At 46.6% G+C, this 23,546-nt stretch overlaps 1 pseudogene; it reads left to right on the top strand.

Moving 5' to 3' along the window:
* The first annotated feature begins 10 nt into the window (after positions 1-10).
* LOC144113902 (tubulin beta chain pseudogene) lies at positions 11-23,366 on the top strand (annotated as a pseudogene).
* Positions 23,367-23,546: the final 180 nt, after the last annotated feature.

Raw genomic sequence — 23,546 nt, 5'->3', positions numbered from 1 at the left:
GCGCGGGGATATGCAGGTGGCGTACATATGCGCGGTAACCTTCGCAGGCCAGAGCGGCGCCGGCAACAACTGGGCCAAGGGCCACTACACTGAGGGCGCCGAGTTGGTGGACTCCGTGCTGGACGTGGTGCGCAAGGAGGCAGAGAGCTGCGACTGCCTGCAGGGCTTCCAGCTGGCCCATTCCCTGGGCGGAGGCACCGGCTCCGGCATGGGCACGCTGCTCATCTCGAAGATCCGGGAGGAGTACCCGGACCGCATCATGAACACCTTCAGCGTCATGCCCTCCCCCAAGGTGCGCATTCGTCGTGACAGCTTCCGCGCCGCCGGCACGTGTCTTAAGCCAGGACAGCGTCAATACCAGCGAGACGCAAACTTTTGTAGAGGAAAAACGCTAAGCCGCCCGTGTGCTGTGCGATGTCAGAGCACGTTAAAGATCCCCAGGTGGTCGAAATTATTCCGTAGCCCTCCACTACGGCATCTCTCTCTTCCTTTCTTCTTTCACTCTCTCTTTTATCCCTTCCCTTACGACGCGGTTCAGGTGTCCAACGATATATGAGACAGATACTGCGCCATTTCCTTTCCCCAGAAAACCAATTATTATTATTATTATTATTATTATTATTATTATTATTATTATTATTATTATTATTATTATTATTATTATTATTATTATTACTATTACTATTATTATTATTATTATTATTATTATTATTATTATTATTATTATTATTATTATTATTATTATTATTATTATTATTATTATTATTATTATTATTATTATTATTATTATTATTATTATTATTATTATTATTATTATTATTAAACTGCCGTCAGATATGAAGGCTTCACCACGTCCGCATGTGGTGACCTCAGCGAGCTTGCTTTCTTGATGTCTACCTACTACGGTGGTATCGACAATGCACTCGCTCGTGAAGATGCGAGACTTTACGTCACCCACCGCTGCTGCCAAACGAATGGCGCGAAAACAGCTGCAGAGTGCAAGCGCACGACGGCTGTGACCTTAAAGGGACCATGAAATGGTATATACTGAGGTTAGGAAAAGCGCACGAGCGATCGCTATTCCATCACTCGTCACCGAACAGGAAAACAAGTATAAGCTAGCTTCATTAAAAGACTACAGACATGTAAATTTAGTTGCGCGTTTTATTCTTCCATATGATGCTTTAGGCATTATAATACATGGATCATCGTCTGGTATTCGCATACAAACGCTAAATCACTGATTACTGAATTCCTTCCCTCATGCTGTTTCGGTTTCATCAACCGAACGATGGTTGTGGCATGTAGTTCGACTTTAGATCATGTGAGGCACGAAAACAACTGCAATATAAACGCTGACACGTAGTTTTAATTCACTGCAACGCTTAAACAAGCCTGCTTCAAGAGCTGGAATAAAAACAAACGGCGTATCAGCAGTCATACTGCCGTTTTTTTCCTGCCTCACGATACTCCAAGTCCAACTACACGTCACAGCCATCGTTCGGTTGATGAAACCGAAACAGCATGAAAGAAGAAATTCAATTATATATTATTTATCGGTCGTAGGCGAAAACAACGCGGCGATACATGTATTCTAATGTCTAAAGCATCATTTGAAAGCAGAAAACATGCGAGCAAATATTTGGTGTCTACAGCCCTTTAACACCGAAGATATCGGCGATTAAAAATGATGCTTCTTAGCTTCCCTCAACTCTTACACAACGACGTGCCGAAAAAAAAATGGCTAGCGGTTTATCATTGCTAAGCACGAAATAGTGCGCGAAAGCATGGTGGGCCTCCCAAATTTTGGGGGTGGGCCAAACCCATTCTGAGGGTGTCGCATTTCGGTCCCGAACGTAGGTCAATTTTCAAATTTTACGGGGTGGGCCAACTCTTATTTTTGGAGGTGGGCCAATTCCATTTCGAGACGAGGTGAAGCCTGTCTTCCTCCTGAGCACAGCCAGATTCACCGGCAGTCGAATTCGGTCAAGGTCATTCGAAGGGCAAATTTCGGGCGTCCTAACCATGTTTGGGACATTCTTCATGTGCCATATCAGGGCCGCCGTGGTGGCTAAGTGGTTATGGCGCTCGGCTGCTGGCCCGAAAGACGCGGGTTCGATCCCGGCCGCGGCGGTCGAATTTCGATGGAGGCGAAATTCTAGAGGCCCGTGTACTGTGCGATGCCAGTGCACGTTAAAGAACCCGAGGTGGTCGAAATCTCCGGAGCCCTTCACTACGGCGTCCCTCATAGCCTGAGTCGCTTTGGGACGTTAAACCCCCATACACAATATACACCATCATGTGCCATACCATGTGTTGCTGTCCTTACCCTGCAGGACAATCCCCAGAATTGAGCTTTATTGCGATGCACACCCATTTCCTTACTGAGTCTGGCTGAGGCTTCATTTTCTCCGCGTGAGACATCGTCGAAATCGTTAGGGGTTGGCTAGGATTGCTTTCGTGCTAACAGAAAACAGGTCGGGGCTGCGCAATCCCGCCCACGGCACCTGAGCATGCCCAATGGGCAGTGGGCGTCAGGCTGCCCACTGACATCGTTGGGGTAGGAGCGGCTAAGTATAGTGTGCTAAGGCAAAGGATGCGAGGTGAGCTGTCGCCCTAGCAGACTGCGAGTCAGTGCGAGCAGCGATTTAAATAGAAATGGTAAATTATAGACATGCTGCACCATCATCATCACCATAAGCCTGACTAGGCCCACTGCAGGGCAAAGGCCTCTCCCATGTCTCTCCTATTAACCCTGTCTTTTGCCAGCTGCGGCCACCGTATTCCCGCAGACCTGCTGCATGTTTGCAAACAAACAAGGTGTCAGTGCAGTCGCTAGGGGGCTCGCGGTAGGCTTGTAGGCGCGTTGTCGGTTTCTGCGAATCACCAAGTGCACGGTTGATGCTGTTGATGCTTTGAACTTCGTAATTTCTCGAAGTGCACAGGCTCGCGTTGACCACGTACGGCCTATTCAGAGATATTGTTTGGCACTGTGTGTGTTATATATGATCAGTTGCAAACAGAAAGCGTTGCTGCCGTTGATTTCTACGCTAGACGTGGAATAAAATAACCACTTTTTGACGCTCTGCACTAGCCGGAATAATTCCACTTCGGGATAGCAGTGAGGAGAAGCTCTGGCGTTGTTTCGGCGGAGCAGACGTGCGCTCACCGTCCCTTGACACACGTGCCGCGCAGCGAGGCAAGTGGGGACAGCGTCGTGTCTCCAGTTTCTTCTGTCGCGTGTAAGCGCTGCTTTTCGCCACAAGGTCATGCACCAACGAGGCCGATTTGTCACCTTATTAAAATGGCCAAACTGATCGCAATTTTTTTGTGCAGTAGAAATTTAGAAAATTACGCTTTTTTGATGTGTGGGCGTCGAAGATTGAGCGAATCGCCCTTCTGGTGGCCTCGGCGCATCGCGAATTCCACGGGTTTCCGACGACGGTGCACCACCATCTTAGTATCACTTGGAAGCGGAATGATCAGAAGATCAGAGGTTCCATTGATTGCAGTGCCGCATTTCTTTGACCAAAAGAAAAAGCTACGAGGGTGAACGAAGCCAACGAGAGAATAAACTTTAAGGTTGGTTTTCTCAGCTTTCACGTTTTCTACGATTGGCATCACTCATCCCTTCGTAATTTCGTAACGAATAAAAATAGAATGATTCTATTTGCTGCGAATGAATCCTGAGACGTTGATTTATTTATGGTTTTGTTTATGAAGGTTTAACGTCCCAAAGCAACTCAGGCTATGAGGGACGCCGTAGTGAAGGGCTCCAGAAATTTCGACCCCCTGGGCTTATTTAACGTGCGCTGACATCGCGCAGTACACGGACCTCTAGAATTTCGCCTCCATCGAAATTCGACCGCGGCGGCTGGGATCGAACCCGCGTCTTTGGGGTCACCAGCTGAGCGCCATAACCACTGAACCACCGCAGTCCTGAGAGATTGAGTAGTGTAATAAATCTGACAATTTTTTGTACACATGCAGTAGCATGTTGAAGTTATTTTTCTAAGAAATGTGTTCACGTAAATATGCATGCTAGAGTTTAACTTTTGTTTGCATACGTACTTTGCATAAAAAAAAAGAACAGTAGCGTCATCACACAAAGCAGGGCTTTGTGAACATGCTGGCATAAAATATTTGCGCACTTTCTACTTAATTATTCCACACTCGGAGATGACTTGACGACGGTGTTAATTATAATAACCCAACATCTGTACCAGCCAGCTGAAAATAAAGCACAGCACTGAAATTAGCATAAAAAGTTCACAGTTGTGCCAAATTTGGTTACATCTCATGCATAAATAACGAAAATACTTTCAACTTCCGCGTCTCCTCTCAATCTCGCTGCATTGTTTCACCCGACAGTTTCTGTTAGTGTACCCCCTAAATGAAACGTTTGCATAGCCGCCGCGGTGGCTCAGTGGTTATGGCGCTCGGCTGGTAACCCCAAAGACGTGGGTTCGACCTCGGCCTCGGCGGCGGTCGAATTTCGATGGAGGCGAAATTCTAGAGGCCCGTGTACTGTGCGATGTCAGTGCATGTTAAAGAACCCCAGGTGGTCCAAATTTCCGGGGTGCTCCACTACGGCGTCCCTCATAGCCTGGGTCGCTTTGGAAAGTTAAAACTCCATAAACCAAACCAAACCAAACCGAAACATTTCCCTAGCAACGCAGGAGTCTGATTGAAAGACGCAGGGGCTCAAGCCGAAAAATTCCACTCGCCTGCAACTACGTGTGCTGGACGCAGCTTCGTGTGCTCTCATCTATTTGCGCTAGCTTTATGAGATACTTTGGAGGAAGGAAGGAAGGAAGGAAGGCCTCAGACGTTGCTGGCACATACCCACTACGGGGGAGTGGCCAAGACACAGGCGGTTAATTACTGGATACAGGAAATTTTTGACGGGAAAAGCAGTGGAAATAGTATGTAGTCTGATAGATTGAAAGAGGGAAGGAAAGGGGTCCAGTTAACTTGGAGATTGAAGACGGGACAATTGCTTAATGTGCATAATAGTACACAATGCCTGTAATGTTGCAATGTCTTACTCACTGAGATCAGGAAAAAGAAATTAGAATGGGAGTCGCTGCGTTTCTTGAAGAAAATTTTGCACAGCAGAGCGCACACTCCTGTCGCTTCGTCCAAGCAAAGAAGCGCCAATGGAAAGAACAACCGCGGAAGACACAGGCAAGCCCAGTTGATGAAATGGAATTTGCAAAAGACGCTTCCTCAAATGAGAAAAGCGGCGGCAGAACAGCAGGAAGTGATCTATTGTCTCAGGTTCGGCACAAAAAGGGCACAGTGGGGAAGCTGCCAGGCCAGATCTGTGAAGGTAGAAATTTAGAAGGGGAACCCGGCAACGCAAGCGCGTGAAAGAGACCTCTAGTCTGCGTGAGCGCCAGTCTTTGCTACTCCAAGGATGCAGAAGATGCTGATATTCGGGAGACGATGTAAGAGCCGAGGCAGCAAATTCCTGAAATATTGTGTAGCTGCGAAACCTCACCGCAGCTGTATATGCACACGATGGTAGGACAGCAACAATTGGGCCGCTGAGAGAGGCTCTTGCTAAGGAATCTGCAACCTCATTTAAGTGAAAGCCCATGTGACCTGGTACCCAAAGCAACCTTACCGAATTTAGATGCAGCGGAATCAGGAACTTAAAGAGGCGTAATGGCCGAGAGTCAGTGGGCGAGGATAAGGAAGAGCAAATGGACAGAGAGTCTGTCATAACCACGACCTGGGAAACGGTAGATTCTAATTTTCGTAAGGCTAAGATTACTGCTAATAATTCAGCCAGAAAAATTGGAGTGAAGTCAGGAAGACGGAGAGAAAAAGACCAATCCAGTGAAGGTGAAAAAATTCCCACACCTGCCTTTTCGCGATCCTGCGAGGCATCGGTAGCAATAAGAACATGAGAGGGAAAGGACCTTAGGCGGTCCTGCAATAGACCCTGAAGAAGCGGGAAGGGCTGCAGCTTTGCATTCGATGGGAAAATGTCATCGAATTCAATCTGGACAGATGAGGAGTTGTTATAGATTTGGCGGACATCAGTGAAATGAATATTTATGCGATCAAGGAGGGACTGCACGTAACATATCTGCGGGGTATGAAATCGAGACCAGGCAGCACTAAAAAAGGCGGAAGGTTGACTAAGAAATATTATACTGGAAGCGTGAAGAGGGGAGTCGCACAATTTTAAAAATGTTTGAACTGTTAAAAGGCGAAACCTAGCTGATAACGAAGGCATTCGCGCCTCAAGGTGCAGAACAGCATTGGCGACATATTTTGGAAGCCCCAGACAAAGGCGCAACGCCTCACGCTCCAAAAGCACAAGAGGGCGAAGTTTATAGGCAGGAGCTCCTGAGAATAAAACACACCCGAACTCCAAAATTGGGCGGACGTACATTTTATAAATCATCAGAAGCGTATGCCTTCTCATGCCTGACCTAGCACTACAAAGCCTGCGCAGGATGCCAATGGCCCGAACTCCTTTTGCAGAAACTTGCTCAATGTGTGGCCGCCAGGAGAGAGTAGAGTCGTATATTACACCGAGATACTTCACCGTCTGAACTTGAGGTATTATGTTATTTCTATAGACCAGGCAGATGTTTACAGGAACAGAAACTGGAAATACTAACAATGCGCATTTCTTCACATTAAGGGACAGATGAATTCTTCCTAGCCAGTTGTCAAGAACATTGAGGTAATTTTGCAGGGTTCGATAAAGAGTGTGAATGTCACCTGCTGATGCAAAAAATGCAATATCGTCGGCGTACACATAAGTTTTCACATTTTGAATGCATGGAATTGAGCTTAGAAAAATGTTAAAAAGAACAGGAGAGAGAACTGATCCTTGCGGAACACCTCTTGTCTGTGGAAATCTCCTTGAGGAAATACCATTTTGGCAGCAGTAAAATTCTCTATTATCTAAAAAAACAGAAATCCAGGCTACAAAATAGCTTGGGAAGTTGAGTTCCTGTAATCTTAGTAATAGAGTCGAGTGCTCCACGCTGTCGTATGCTTTACTGACATCCAAGGTGACAAGCGCAGCAAGCTGTTTTCTATTGCGAGCTAATTTAATACGACTCTCAAGGTCAGTATGAGCACACCAAATTGAACAACCCGGCCTGAAACCAATTTGACATGGATTCAATACAGCATTTTCCGAAATGAATGACATGACACGGCCGAGAAGGACCCTTTCCACCAATTTCACTAGGTTCGAACCTAGTGCCCTCCCCTTGCTTTTTAAGCAATGGAACTATTTCAGCAAGACGCCACTCATGCGGTATCCAAGGACCTTTAATAGAATGGTTAATTAGAGCCAACAGGTCTGCAGGAGATTCATTGAACAAAATTTTGATCATAGATGAAGTGACCTTATCGGGGCCAGGAGCCGCTGGGGATAAGCGCAGAACAATTTGCGACAGCTCAGGCATAGAGGCCTCAGTGAAATCACTTGAGGTGCATGTGAATATAGTAGGAGAAGGTAAAGCAGATGTAAAGCGAAGCTCTAGGCCACACGCAATATCTTCTAAGGCCTTTGTGATGGCAAAAACGAAGACAAAAGCACGCTGCAACTGGAAACGAGGAAGAAGAAACGAGGAAGAAGATATAAAAGCATTGACCACCCGATTCTTGGCCGATCCCCCAGTGTGGGTATGTGCCATCTTTTGATAGGCTAACAACAACAACAACAACAACGACACGACGACACGCTCTTTTAGGAGGACATCGTTCGACCCAGTGGCGTTCGTCCTGTTCATCGCTGCCCCGACGGCTCTGCTCTGCTGGGAACGATCGGCTAAGTTTCGGGTGGCTGATTGTGGCATTTTCTCTCTGCGTCTTTGCGCGGTAAGGCAGTAAGCCCGGACCATGTCCACCCAGTCTCCCGGCCAGGGGAGTTCCCTCTGGTCGGCTTCTCTGTCAACTGATCTCCTACCGTTGGAAGCTTTTTTGCGCAGTGGTGTCGGCAGTATCCCTGTCGCGCTGGTGCCTAGGGATGGTGGTGCTATCAGGATGAACAACCCTGGTGCTGTTCGGGCTGCTCTCCAGTCGACGACTTCTCATTATGAGTCAATCTCAGAGGTTCGCCAGTTTGGACGCGGTGGGATTCTGTGCAGATCGCCAGACCTCGCCTGTGTAAGAGATTTACTAAACTCCTTACCCTTGCCTCCCTTCGGGTAAGTTCTTTCATCCCTTCTCATCTGGCGTGCACGAAAGGTATTGTACGAGGTGTAGACTCTTCCCTGTCTCCGGCAGAGACTCTTGAGCTTCTGTCGGCTGCAGGTGTTGTTGCTGTGCACCGCTGTAGCCGGGATGTGAACAACGTGCGGATGCCCACTGAATCAGTGATTGCTACCTTTGCCGGCACTTCCTGCCCCTCTGAAATCAAGGCATGGCCTCTAATTTTTCGGGTAGACCCATTATCATCTCGGCCTCTGCAGTGTAATAACTGCTGGCGTTATGGACATAGCGCTGGCGGTTGAAAATCCAACTTGAGGTGTTGCAACTGTGGGGATGGTCATGCAACAAGCACCTGCACTGAGAAGAATGAGAAGTGTTGCCTTTGCGGTGGTGCGCACTCTGCAAACTACTCAAATTGTCCCTCTCGAGCTCAGGAAATTCAAATTCTGGAAATAATTGACAGGAAACGCTGTTCGCGCCGTGACGCTATTTCAGAGGTCAAAGAACGTGCACGAGGTTATGCCGGTGTGACCGCTCGGCAAGGTGTCATGCTAGACTCAACGCTGTCCCAGGCAATTGCGGCTGCTGTGGAGGCTTCGATGTCTAAAATGGTAGAAAAGATTGTCGCAAGTGTGTCAGAGTGCTTTACAAATGTTCTAGCGGCTCAGATTACACATGCCGTGCAGGCTAGTTTGGCACCTCTTTCGACAACAATTCCCTCTCCTCTTATCCGGTCTCAAATTCCAGTAGCATCACAACCCCAGGAACAAACTTCTGTCACTTCCGCTGTACCTACCTCGGGTACTTCGAGGGGTGTTGATATAATGTATGATTCCGAGATGGTGGAGCCTGATGCGCGGCTTCTTAAGCGCAGTGGGTCCCCCATGTCTCATTCGTTGTCTTCTCAGGGCACCCAGCCCAAATCAAAGAAGAAGCAGCTTGGCACTAAACCCAAGGATACCATTTTGGAGCAGGCAGTTGCTGCTGCTAGACTTTCGCAACCATAGCGTCGTTGCGAGTTCTGCAGTGGAACTGTCGCTCTATTCTTTCCGCTTCCACAGATTTACACTGCCTTTATACTCAGCTTAATCCGGATGTCATAATTCTGCAAGAAACGTGGCTTTCAACCGACAAACATTTTCATATCAAAAATTACCGGTCATTTCGCCTAGACCGCCAGTCAAGAGGCGGGGGTTTACTAACTTTAGTCTCTTCAAAATTTTGCCACAGCGCTGTGGTATCTTTTCAACAAATGTCTCCTGACTGTGAGATTTTGGCAATAGACTTTGTACTTCCTGGGTGCTCTCCATTTTCAATAGCAAATTGTTATTTCCCCAATGGAGTCCAGGATGTTAGACCTCTGGATTTTTTACTCGTAAACTGTAAAAACCCAGTTCTCGTGGCTGGGGACTTCAATTCTCACCATGTGTCTTGGGGTTTTAGGACTAATTCGTGCGGCAAGCGCCTTTGGGACTGGGTTTCTGATCACAACCTGATGTTCTTAAATTCAGGATCGGCCACTTATCTTCGCTCACACACTCAATCTGTTTTAGATCTCACGTTCATTAGTCCTGGAATTGGCGTAACGAATTGGTCGACAGTTGATAGCGGCACTTCAAGTGATCATATACCTATTCATTTTGATATCATATGTCGTGTTACTCCGGCGTCTTCTCAGTTGCGGTCACATGTAAATTATGACAGATTTCAGACGGCGTTGCGCTCTGCCCTTGCTCCAGTGTCTAACATCGCCGAGGTCCACCAGTCAGCAAGCATATGTCTGGCTATTGAGGAAAGCCGTAAAAAGTCCGAGTTCCTGGTGAGGCCAATAAAAGGGAATTCTTCTAACTGGTGGAATGCGGACTGTACAAGAGATTACAGGCGGAGGAAGGCAGCATGGAAAAAGCTTCTTCATAACCAATGTCCGAATAACTGGAGTGATTATAAATTTATTGCAGCCACCTTTAAACGCACAGTTTCTCGCGCAAAGGAAAAATATGACTCAGAACACTTCGATTATCTTTCAAAGGCGGGCAACCGACGTGCACTATTCGGTTTTCTACGGTCTAGGAAACAGCTCATGTCCTCTCATAATTTTCAGTCATTAGTTATGTCACCTGTAGAAGCTATCCAGGCGGTTGAATTAATAGCCACAGGCCTGCAAAAGCGGTTCTCGTCTTTACTACCTATGCGACCATTGTTGTTTGCACCAGTCGTACCAAATGATAATGACTCACAAGTAAATCTATCAGAGCTTTCACAAGTTGTTCAGAGATTGCCAGCTGCTGCTCCTGGCCCTGATGGTGTTACCACAAAGATGCTCAAGATTCTATTTGAAGAGTCTCCCAACTCCTTATTGCACCTAATAAACTACTCTCTCAAACACGCTTGGATACCTTCTGAGTGGAAGCTGTCCAAGGTGATCCCTTTACTTAAAAATCAGGGTGGAGGCTATGAATTGGATAATATTAGGCCAATTTGTTTAACATCAAACGTGGTAAAGTTGATAGAAAGGTTGTTACTAATTCGGGTGTCAGCCATTGTGGACCGCAAAAGTATACTCAGCCCGTGCCAACTCGGTTTCCGGCCACGGTGTTCGATATGGAATGTACATGCTGATCTTGAGAGCAGAATTCTCCTTGCTCGTCGTCAACGCCTGGTCGCGGCTTTGGTTACGTTAGATGTCGCCAAAGCTTACGACAGTGTAGAACACTCCATCCTGATACATAGGCTCCCCGCAGGGGGGCGCCTGCAGCTTGCAGGCGTCGCGACGGTGAGTGGCGACACCGCGGGTTCCCGAGCATCCGCAGGGACATCCCCGCAAGGGGATGATGGTGAACTGTGCATCACCACGGACCCGAGCACCCGCGCCTCGCCGTGCGTGGCATCGCCGTGTCCGGGGAAAAGGGGATCCTGGTGGTTGAGCCGATGCCGAGCGTTTGGACCCTTAAGGCCCCTTTGCGGAGGCAACACACCACTTTGGCCCCAGCTTCCTGCAGCGGCACCTCCGGCCTGACCCGACCGGGGGGAATCGGCAGTCGCCTTTTCCTATCCTCCTCTTCATCTTTAACTTTCCTATCTATATCTCACAACTCTCCTATATCCTACTCGCTTCTTGGTTTTTCCTTTTTTCCTGGCGGCGAGGGTTAACCTTGTGCGGTCAACTGCCCTGAGTTGCGTCATATTTGGTTATAGTTGAGGTGTACAGCTGGCGTGGGCAGGACTTGCTATCAAGTTCCTGTCCCGTCCCCTTGTTGGACTCCGTGGTGGGTGGCTGGCACCATGACCGAAAAACAAAGTTTTTTTTATGGCTCCCCAACTTTCAAAACCTGATCGCTCTCTCAAAAGAGGGCGGAACGAGGCAGACAACTTCTTTCAAAAAAGAAAAGTAACTTTCCCCAAATATCATGTGATCCACAGTGAACAACAAGATAAACAGGCAAGAATAATATCCCCCTTCCTTGTGTCAAAGTGCTTGACTGAAACCCTAGGCATTGGCTATAAGCTGTCAAAAATGGCCAGCGGCGACTTATTGCTCGAACTGTGTGACAATGTCCAACATTCTAAGCTCTGCAACCTAACATCCATAGCGGAAATCCCGGTCTCCGTGACTCCTCATCGCTCACTAAACACTGTCCGAGGCGTAATATCGGAAAATGATTTTCTTCACATAACTGAAAAAGAAATGCTCGAAGGGCTCATCGACCAAGACGTCAGAGATGTCCTCCGAATCAAAATCCGGAGGAACAACAAGGAAATAGAGACAAAACACATGATCCTGACGTTCAACACCAGCACCCTGCCCGACACAATCGACGTGGGATATTTGAAAATCAATGTAAGACCATACATACCAAACCCTCGCAGGTGTTTCAACTGCCAAAGGTTCGGCCACGGCTCACAGAGCTGCCGCGGTCGTAAAACTTGCGCAAAATGTGCCTCTAAGGATCACCAGTCTGATGTATGTGACGCAGCCCTGTGCTGTCCAAACTGTGAAGGAGAACATGCTGCATACTCCAGGGCGTGTCCGTCCTGGAAGAAAGAAAAAGAAATTATCACCATAAAGACCAAAGAAAACATTTCTTTTAAAGAAGCGAGAAGGCGTTTTGCGCTTACAAACACATTCTTTTTCACAGCAAAACAAAACTTCGCTGATGTGGTGCGCAGGGGCGTAGCACCGCACAGCACTCCGGCACCTGCCAAGGCCGCTCCCACCGAGCCTATGGCAGGGCCATCCACGCCCCAGGCAGGGTCAGCGAAAGCTGCCCTGTCACTGCCAAAGCAGGGACCGCCGGTCCATGGGTCGGCATACCGCAGGACCTCCCCCCGTCGGGAGAGGCCTGAAACTAACACAACCGCGGCTGCGCGGTCCTCCAGCACCTCTGTTGAGGTGATGGATACAACACCCACTCCGCCTCCATTACAGCGGCGGAACAGCTCTCTTGAGCGAAAAAAAGACAGGCCCCTCATAACGGGCCCCCCTCATAAGTAAATCTCCTTTCATTTTCTTTTATAAACACAAGCATGGCTTTTTTCATTCAATGGAATTGTAGAGGACTTATGCGGAATTATAGTGACATAACACATATTTTAGGGTCAATGTTACCCATAGTTTTATGTCTTCAGGAGACCAATCTTGGTCCACAACATGTGCATATCCTGAAACATTATCAAACTTTTAGACGCGATCGCGAGCAGGCAAATCGACTCTCAGGAGGCGTCGCAATTGTCGTCCAAAGCGGCGTCCCTGCTCGAGAAATAAAGCTCAATACAAAACTAGAGGCGGTTGCAGTCAGCATTGTCAGCTATAAAACACTAACAATCTGTTCCGTATACATTCCTCCACATTTTACATTAACAGTCCATGATCTAGAAGAATTGATAGATGAACTTCCAGAGCCATATCTGGTAGTTGGGGATTTTAACGCTCACTCCCCTTTTTGGGGAAGCGAGCGCTGTGACTCTAGGGGGCAAACAATCGAAGATTTTATCCTCTCAAATAACATCTGTCTTTTAAATACAGGAAAAGCAACTTATTGTTGCCCAAGCTCGGCAAAAATGAGCTTTCTCGATTTAGCTTTCGCATCACCATCGCTTTTTACAGATTTTAAATGGGATGTTTTAAATGACCCTCTGGGAAGTGATCACCTACCTATTATCATCAGCCTCTCATCGTCTACTGCAGTCATCCCCACAAGACCACGGCGCTGGAAACTTCACCTCGCCGACTGGTCACTTTTTACAGCAAGTGCCACACTATAAAAAGAATTTTGTGAAGATCTCAGCATAGACGAAATTAATGAAAAATTTACTACATGCATAATATCGGCCGCTGCACTAGCCATACCACAAACAACAGGACTCGTACACAAAAAACATAAAGTATGGTGGACACTAGAATGCACATTGGCAAAAAAACAACAAAATATTGCTTGGGGCTCTCTGCGTCGGTACCCCACAGCGGAGAACTTGATTGCCTTTAAGAGGGCCAAGGCCAGAGCGCGATTCGTTCGGAGAAATGCCGAGAAATCCTCGTGGCAGAAATATGTGTCCTCTATAAACAGCTCAATAACCTCAAAAAAAATGTGGGAAAAAGTTCGAAGATTCAGTAGTGACCATACCCCTTTCACACTTCCTCTGTTGACTACACCCGGGACACAAACATCATTAGAAGAACAGGCCAACATACTAGGTGAGCATTTTGCTGAAGTTTCCAGTTCGTCCAATTACACAAACACTTTCCAGAAGTACAAAGCAATAGCAGAAAAACAAAAACTTCCATTTGCAGCAGGTATGCAGAGAGGACTACAATCAACCCATCACACTCCAGGAATTGATTAAGGCATTATCTTCCGGTAAAAAGACAGCAACAGGCCCAGATAATGTGCATTACGCTATGCTTGCCCATCTCTCTGAGGCTGCCGTGCAGGCATTGTTGAACTTCTTTAACAAAATATGGATGACTGGCAGAATACCTGAGGAGTGGAAGAAAGCAATAATAGTACCTTTTCCGAAACCCGGAAAACAACCAACAAGTCCTAACAATTACAGACCGATAGCCCTCACCAGCTGCATCGCTAAATCTTTCGAAAGCATAGTAAACATTAGACTGACCTTCACACTTGAATCTCGTCGACTCTTAGTTTTACATCAATGTGGATTTAAGAAAGCATGCTCGACCACTGATCACCTTGTCCGCCTAGAAAACACCATCCGAGAGGCGTTCATCCACAAACAGCACTGTATCGGTGTCTTCTTCGATTTGGAGAAGGCATATGATACCGCGTGGAAGTTCGGCATCCTCCATGACCTAGCAGATCTAGGGATCCGCGGCAGGATGCTGAACTGCTTGAACGACTTCCTGACTAACCGCACGTTCAGAGTCCGTCTGGGAGCAACTCTATCAACGACATTCGCCCAAGAGAATGGCGTACCCCAGGGATGCATTTTAAGTACGACACTCTTTATAGTAAAAATGAATTCCTTGGCCAAAGTAATACCTAAGTCCGTAATGTATTCAGTTTATGTAGATGACATACAGATAGCATACACTTCTTCCAACATACTGTCCTGCGAGAGACAAATACAAATCACACTAAATAAACTGGCTGCTTGGGCAGAGAAAAATGGATTCAAGTTCTCCCCTCAAAAAACAGTAGCTGTTTTATTCTCATTACGACGAGGCCTACAGGTCGATCCCAATCTGTGCTTGAATCAAACCACACTGCCAGTCAAACAGGAACATAAATTTTTAGGCGTCACTTTTGACAAGAAACTTACATTTCTGTCACACATTAACAACCTGAAAAAGAAAGCATCCCAAGCCCTCAATGTATTAAAGGTACTCTCGCGAAAACGGTGGGGGTCCGATAGAGCATGCCTATTGCAAATATATCGCTCTTTGGTGCGCTCCAAGCTGGACTACGGGTGTGTGGTATATGGTTCGGCAAGAACATCCTACTTGAAACGACTGGACCCTGTTCATAATCTTGGTTTGCGCCTATCAACTGGAGCTTATAGAACATCCCCGGTAAAGAGTCTTTACGTTGAAGCTAATGAGCCCACACTAGAGGATAGAAGAGTCACACTAACATGCACGTACATCCTAAAAACCCGTTCTCTCCCTAAACATCTCTGCTATCCCATTGTTACCAAGTGCCCATCTAGGAGATTATTCAATAATAAACCACATTTTATCAGGCCACTAATAATGCGCTTTGAAGATAAATGTGAAGACTTAGCAGTGCTGGACGCCCTACCTAACATTGCACAAAGACATGAATATCTACCACCATGGTACAGCCTTCCTTCAGTGTGTGACTTCACGTTGACACACTTAAACAAAGAGAAAATACCACACGAGCACATACTGCAAGAGTTCTTTGCACTACAAGAAAAATATGACACTTACACCGAATTTTACACTGATGGCTCAAAAACAGAAAGTCATGTCGGAAGTGCAGTAATTCAAGGAACAAATGAAAAAATGATACGATTGCCACAGTATGCATCGGTATTTACTGCGGAGTGTTATGCCATCTTTGTAGCTGTAGAACAAATAGTAAAACAAAACATAAAAAATAGCATCATTTACACCGATTCACTCAGTATGCTAAAAGCGCTGCATTCTACAAACGCTGCTGAACCCATAATAGGAAAAATCATACATAACATAGTTAAAATTACAAAGCAAAAACATAACATTATATTCTGCTGGGTCCCTAGCCATGTTGGAATTTTAGGTAATGAGAGAGCAGATGCTTGCGCAGCACAAGCTAGAATTGGCCATATAAAACAAGTTAACATACCACAGAGGGATTTTTCTAAATTACTGCACAGTAAACTCAGGAATAAGTGGCAGATTGCATGGGACGAACAAACAAACAACAAACTACATTCTATAAAACCTGTTTTGGGAGAATGGAGATCATGTACACATCAGGAGCGTTTCATAGAAGTTATTTTGTGTCGACTACGCATTGGACACACACACCTTACTCACAACTTCTTACTGACAAAAAAAGGCAAACCTCTCTGCGAAATGTGTGGCGATGAACTCACGGTAAACCACATTTTAATTGTATGCAAAAAACTGGAACAACTGAGGAAAAAATATTTCACAACATTGTACAATGAATACATCCCACTACACCCCATGTTACTTTTAAGAGATCAAGCACTGGTTCATTTTTCTAGCATTTTTAAATTTCTCAGAGAAGCCAATGTTTTATACAAACTTTAGATATAAAAAGCGTAACCTTTAACAAAAGCTCTAACCGTGTGTTTGGCGCATCATAGCCTAAGTTGCTTTTGCGCCATTAAAATCAATATAACTAACTAACTAACATGATACATAGGCTACAGTCTCTTCAATTTCCAGATTATATAGCTGCATGGATATCTGCATTTCTTCATAACAGGGAATTCTTTTGCGTCCATAATGGTGTTCATTCAGAGAGGTATAGACAAACGCGAGGTGTACCGCAAGGAGCTGTACTTTCTCCTGTGCTCTTTAATATTCTGTTAAGCTCAATTCCTCTCCACCGCCATGTACGCACTTACGTCTATACGGACGACATTGCGTTTTTTGCTGCTGCGCCGGATATACATTCTCTGTATGGTCTGTTGCAGTCATATTTGAATACACTTGAGCACTGGTTGAGCGCATTACACCTGAAGTTAAATGTTGGCAAGTGCGCTACTCTTGTTTTCCCTCTATTCACCCCTGTACTGGTCTCTCTCACTTGCCAGTTAAAAATAATACCGCAGGTTCAATCCCTAAAATACCTAGGGGTCATTTATGACAACAAACTCACCTGGCGACCTCACATTGACCATGTCGCGGCGAAAGGGGCTCGTGCCGTGGGCATGTTACGGAGATTATGTCATCACCGGTACGGCATGCGCAGAGATGCGCTATTAATGATCTACATAATGTATGTCAGGCCAATTTTAGAATTTGGATCAGTGTTGTTTTCAGGCTCGGCTACATATAAACTTCGCCCTCTCGTCCTTTTAGAGAGGGAAGCACTTCGCATGTGCCTCGGCCTTCCAAAATGTGTGGCTATCAATGTGCTGTACCTTGAAGCCCGCATTCCGTCTCTCTTATCACGACTTCAATTTTTAACTGTGCAAACTTACCTCAGGATCCATGAATCCCATTTCCACCGTTCCCAAAGCATTTTCTGTTCTCAGCCGACCTCCTTTTTTGGTGTCCCCTGGTCTCGTTTCAATTCCCCTCAGGTAGTGTTTGTGCAAAGATTACTTCAGACTTTAGATGTAAACATTTATGATATCCTTCGTGCGCTTCGGAATGGGCCCACTATCCACATTGTTTTCGACGACATATTCCCAAAAAATGAAAAACTTTTGCCACCGAGTATTCTAAATGGCCTTCTAGAAGATCATCTGAGGACCCTACCAACCGATATAGCAATAGCCACTGATGCATCGCAATGCAATGAAAAAGCAGGTGTGGGAATATTTTGCTCCCATTTAGACTGGTCCTTTTCTCTGCGAATTCCAGATTTCACCCCTATTTTTCAAGCAGAGTTTCTAGCAGTTGTACTTGCTCTACGCAAGCTAGACCCCTCTATTACAGCAGTTGCAGTAATTACTGATTCTTTATCTTTGTGTTCGTCCCTCGCTGCACAGGTTGACGGTCCCATTTTATCAACTTTCTTATCCCTACTTCCTCCGCATTTGAGCCTTGTTCATTTAGTATGGGTTCCCGGCCACAGCAGTGTGACAGTAAATGAGATTGCTGATAATCTCGCAAAGGCTTCCCTCAGCGGCCCCGTGTTGCCAATCATCCCGGATACAGCCTACATTACAGCATCTAGATTTCGGCGACGTGCGTTTTTAAGCTCGCAAGACACATCACTTTTAACATCGGCGGATTATGAGCACCTTAAATATTATTGGAACAAGAAAATTTGTTGCTCTCGGCAGCTTGAAGTATCACTGACGAGGCTACGCTGCCGCATCCCCCCTCTAAATTTCTATTTACACAAGTCGGGTTTGGCGCTCTCTCCCCTTTGTGCATTTTGCCGTGAGCCAGAATCTATTGAACATTTTTGGCTGTATTGTCGCCGATTCAACTCACTGAGAAAAAGGTTGCTGGAGGAGCCCTTGCAGCATCTTGGCCTTAGTTTGAGCAGCCCGCTCTTGCTATCATTTGGCGCCACCACATTTGGGTTCAGCCACAGATCTGTTTGCACCGCTGTTCAAAATTTCCTGATAGAATCTCACCGACTGCCTTGCTAAGTGTTTCAACCTTTTCTTTTCTATCAATTATTACATTTTGACTAAATCATTAATATTTAATCACTCTCTTTATTATTATTCTTAAAATTTTAAAATCAAAACACTCATCCCTTTTCTGTTCATGACGAAAAATTCACCGGTGTTATGCTCCCACGTGCTTTTCCTTTTTGTTAACTGCGTTCAGGTGAATAGCCACCCGATTCGTGGCCGATCCCCCAGTGTGGGTATGTGCCATCTTTTGATAGGCTAACAACAACAACAACAACAACAACAACTCGGTAAAGAAGAAGAATGGGCCCTTCTTTTCTTTTTAATCACTCGTAAATTTCACCCAAGGCAAAATAGCTTGGCACCATTTACCCTATTCTATGGGGTCTCCCCACTGAACCCTGGCCAATCCCCCTTCGTGGGTATGTGCCATGTCACGAAGGCAACAACAACAACGGCCCTTAGTGTCCATTGTGCTGATACGACCCGACGCTGTTCTACGGCTGTTCTATGTCGCCTCCCGCTTCATCTGGCCTCGGTGCTGAAGCGTGTCTTGGTGCTGCTGATCCTGTAAACTCCTGGTGAGGCCGTTCGGCGAGTGGGGGATTTGGCCAGGTTTTTTCCCTTTTGGACGTAGGCTTCATGTTTCTTAGGCTTACGGACATGGCTATGTCTTCCTCGGGCACAGGTCCAGTAGCCTGGTTCGCCAGTTTGCCTAAATTCTTTTTGCCAAGCGTATCCCTGTGGCTCTGGTCCCTGTAGGAGATGGTTTAATTAAGATCAAAAACTCTCATATGATCTAGGAGCAGCTGAAGGCAGCGACCATTCGATATCTTGAGATTTCCGAGGTTCGATCATTTGCCAAAAGAAGAATTCTGTGCAAATCACCTGATTTGGATTGTGTTGCAGACTTGCTGCAGTGCACCTCTTTTGCCTCACTCCCGGTGAAAGCGTTTATTCCCGAGCAACTCGCCTGCGTAAAAGGAATAATCCGCGGTGTGTATCCCTCCGCTACGCCAGAAGAAATTCTTGGACTTCCATGATGCCGGTGTGGGCATCCTCTCAGTTTACCGCTGCAACAGAGGCTGGAGGCTCTCGTTTTCCAACTGAGTCTGCTATAGCAACTTTTGCGGGGTCCTCTTGCCGATGGGAAATCAGTCTGGCCCATTGTCTACCGTGTTGACCCACTGCAGCCCCGTCCATTACAATGTAAGAACTGCTGGCGTTTTGGTCAGAGAGGCAAATCTTGCAAGTCGGCAACGCGCTGCCGCGTTTGCGGCGGTGCTCATGCTTCAGACGTCTGCACTTCTAAGTCTGATCTCGCAGCTGACGATCCCACCTGCCCAAAGCGTGCCGATGAACAGTGTGTCTTGGACATTATTCAGCGCGATAGGTGCTCGCGCGCGGATGCTTATGCCCTACTTGATTAGAAGCATAGTGCTTTAAAGGTGAGCGTGCCCTTGGCCGGTTGGAGAGGATCAGCAACAAAAAATTTGGTATGAGTCGGGACACTTTGCTCTTTCTGTATAAGACATGTGTACTTGAATTTAGCTCTGTTCTCTTTTCTGGGTGCACAAGGTACAAGCTTGAACCCCGGTTTGTTATTGAGCGACGCGCTCTGCGCCTTTGCTTAGGTCTGCCTAAATCAGTCGCTAACGCTGCGCTGTACTTGGAGGCGCGGATACCTGATCTAAATTTGCGGCTCAGCTTCTCACTGTGCGGACGTTTTTAATGTCTTAGGAGCTTGTTCCTGAATTCGCTAACCCTATATTTACAACGAACCCATCTCTATTCTTCGGTAATTTTTGGCCTAGGTATAAGCTTCCTCAGGTTGTGTTCACTAATTCCCTGCTGTCAAAAATTTCTGTATCAATAAATTCTGTAGTACCAGTTAACCACCGCCGGGCTGATACTGTAGTCCCCTTTGACGACACCTTCCCAAGGAATGCTAAGAATCTGCCTGCAAATGTTTTAAATGGGCTTATTAAGGAGTGTCTGGATAATTTCCCTAACCATACTACCGTTTTTACAGACGCCTCCCAGAAAAATGAAAAAGCAGCCATTGGCATTTACTCAAGGGCTCTTGAATAGAGTTATTCATTTCGGGCTCCTGACTATACCCCTATTTTTGTCGCCGAGTTTCTGGCCATTGAGTTGGCGTAAATAAGGAATCCCTGCAGTATCTCTCAGGTTGTTATACTTTCAGACAGCCTTTCCGTCTTGATAGTGCTCGAAAAATCGAGAGATACTCCTATGAGCCGTTCCCTTCAATTTCTTGTTCCACCACATATTACAAAAGTACGCTTTCACTGGGTCCCTGGGCACTGTGGCATTGCTTCTGATGAGAGAGTTGATTTTTTTGCAAAGTCCGCCCTTGGTGGACCTATTGTCCCGTTCGCCCCTAATACTGTCTACTTGACTGCAGCCAGCGTCTCCAGTACTTGAGCCATGAGCCTCTCCTTGCTGCAGCGAATTTTCAACACCTGGCATTTCCTTGGAGTGCGCGGATGTGCAGTTCAAGGCAATGTGAAGTGTCCACGACCCTACTGCGCTGCAGAATACCGCGACTAAATCTCTACTTATGTCGATCAGGGATATTTCTGACCACCCTCTATGAGTCATTAGCGAAATTGAGTCCATAGATCACTTTTTCCTCTTTGCGGTTAACTTCTCGCCATACAGCTTACTTAGAGATCCCCTCGCTCGACGGGGGCTTGCTCTATTTATTCCGATTCTCCTCTCCTTCGGGGCAAGCGCCAAGGGATATGCATTGAAACCAGTGTGCGATTTTATTCACGAATATATAATTGCATCAGGTAGATTCCTCTGCTAGAATGAGAATTACCTGCTTTTTCATTTCCGTTTTTTTTAATATTGATTTTTAATCAAAATTCGAGTCTAGGTCACAAAATTATCCAATTACACCACTCCTTGGCCATGAGTGCGTTTGTATCAGCATTGCACCCTGGCCAATCCCCCGCCGTGGGTATGTGCCATTAAGCCTGAGGTCATCATCATCGTCATCAACTCGGGCAATGCGATCGCGACTGCTTCTTTCCAAACAAGCTTCGCGATCATGCACCGCCTCATGAAACAGCTTATGACATATGATGCAGTGAAAAAGCACTTGGCTTTTAGCACACGTACAGAAACATGCCAACGTGGCCGTGCAAAAACGACACAATTTAGCAGGCTTCTTTCTACACAGACCAAGTAATTATGTCGGCCATATTAAGAAATGGTCTGAAGTGAATATTAAGTGCCATGAACGCGGCTTTATATGATCGTATAACTTCCACACACGTTTAAACATTATCTGCTATCAACAAAAGACCGCATTCCTTGGTGGTGATTCAGCCTGTCAGCGCCCAGTGAACACCAAAACGGCTCGACGTGATAATTACGTGCGCAGACATTTGTGTTTTTTTTTCCCTTAAGCAATTATAAGCGTACTATGCTGATGTTCAGGAGAATGAACGCAACTCCCCAGCTACGAAGTACAATGCCTGGAAGCGGCGATCGAGGCCCAGACTTCGCGCTTTACTACCGTGGCCCATTCCTTAATGTGGTATCTATCAGCGAGAAACATATCGAGGCGCGGGCATGATGCAGTTGCGCAGTCCCGCCAGCAGCTGCAGCAGCTGGTGGGCACGGGCAGGCGGAACCTATTTTGCCTGCCGTGCCAAAGGCGCTACTGACATCAGCGCCACCGCATCTGCATGACGTCGGGGCGTGAAGGAGGTGTGTGTAGGGTCCACGCAGAGCTTTTGAATTTGACTCGAATTAATACTGACAAAGGCCACCTCTACTGATCGCTGCCGCTGAATTTGACCATCAAAATAATTTCTTGTCCCTTTAATGCTCGACAATGGTAGCGAGAAATCGAAGAATCACAGTGCTTAAACATGAGAAAATTTTTCTTGTGCATAGATGTGGTAGGCTTTGCACCACGTCGACAGAAAGTGCGAATTCAAGCGCATTCAAAACTGCAGGTCTCCGACACCGTCGTCGAGCCCTACAACGCCACCCTGTCCGTGCACCAGCTGGTGGAGAACACCGACGAAACCTACTGCATTGACAACGAGGCGCTATACGACATCTGCTTCCGAACCCTGAAGCTCACCACTCCCACATACGGGGACCTCAACCACCTGGTTTCTGTCACAATGTCCGGAGTCACAACATGCCTCAGGTGACGAAGCTTTCTTTTCTCAGGGATCGTAGTCTATTACTGTTACTCGACATCTCTATATGCGAAGCTGTAGTGAGTGGCACCGATCACTGCCATCGAAGAATGGCCCGATGCCCACAATGGCCACAGGCGCTTAGGCCTGCAAACTACTTCACCACACCTGAAGAGGGAATAGCTTGTGTTGTGTATAACTTCGTAGCACAATTGGGGACATGAATGGCGCGGCGCCTGCAGGCCCTTGTTCGCGGTGCTTAACGCAAAAAAAAAAGTCTTAAAGCAACTTAAGTAACCATACACACGCAGGTTTCCCTTCCCGCGTCTGCACTTCTTCATGCCCGGCTTCGCACCACTCACGTCCCGAGGCAGCCAACAGTACAGGGCGCTGACCGTGCCAGAGTTGACGCAGCAGATGTTCGACACCAAGAACATGATGGCCGCCTGCGACCCCCGCCACGGCCGCTACCTGACGGTAGCCACCATCTTCCGCGGCCGCATGAGCATGAAGGAGGTCGACGAACAGATGCTTAACGTCCAGAACAAGAACTCGAGCTACTTTGTCGAGTGGATCCCGAACAACGTCAAGACCGCCGTCTGCGACATCCCACCCCGTGGCCTCAAGATGTCTGCGACGTTCATCGGGAACAGCACGGCCATTCAGGAGCTGTTCAAGCGCATTTCAGAGCAATTCACTGGTCAGTCATTTATCAGAATTGCTCGAATTACATTCTACTAATAGCACAGCATGCAGTTCACACGTACAATCTGCAATTGCATAGAGCGCCTACTTCATCGTTCAAGGGCAACTTTGGGATTATTATTTTTTTTAATCTTAAGGTGGCGCTCCCGTAATATTGCTTAAAGCCCTCTCTGTTCGTTGCAATCTGTTGTTAATAGAACTGTGAGTAAAACAATC

Source organism: Amblyomma americanum, chromosome 1 (genome assembly GCF_052857255.1).
Source record: "Amblyomma americanum isolate KBUSLIRL-KWMA chromosome 1, ASM5285725v1, whole genome shotgun sequence".
Taxonomy (NCBI): domain Eukaryota; kingdom Metazoa; phylum Arthropoda; class Arachnida; order Ixodida; family Ixodidae; genus Amblyomma; species Amblyomma americanum.
Note: the sequence above shows the minus strand (reverse complement) of the source record. Positions and strands in the feature narration are given on the sequence as shown.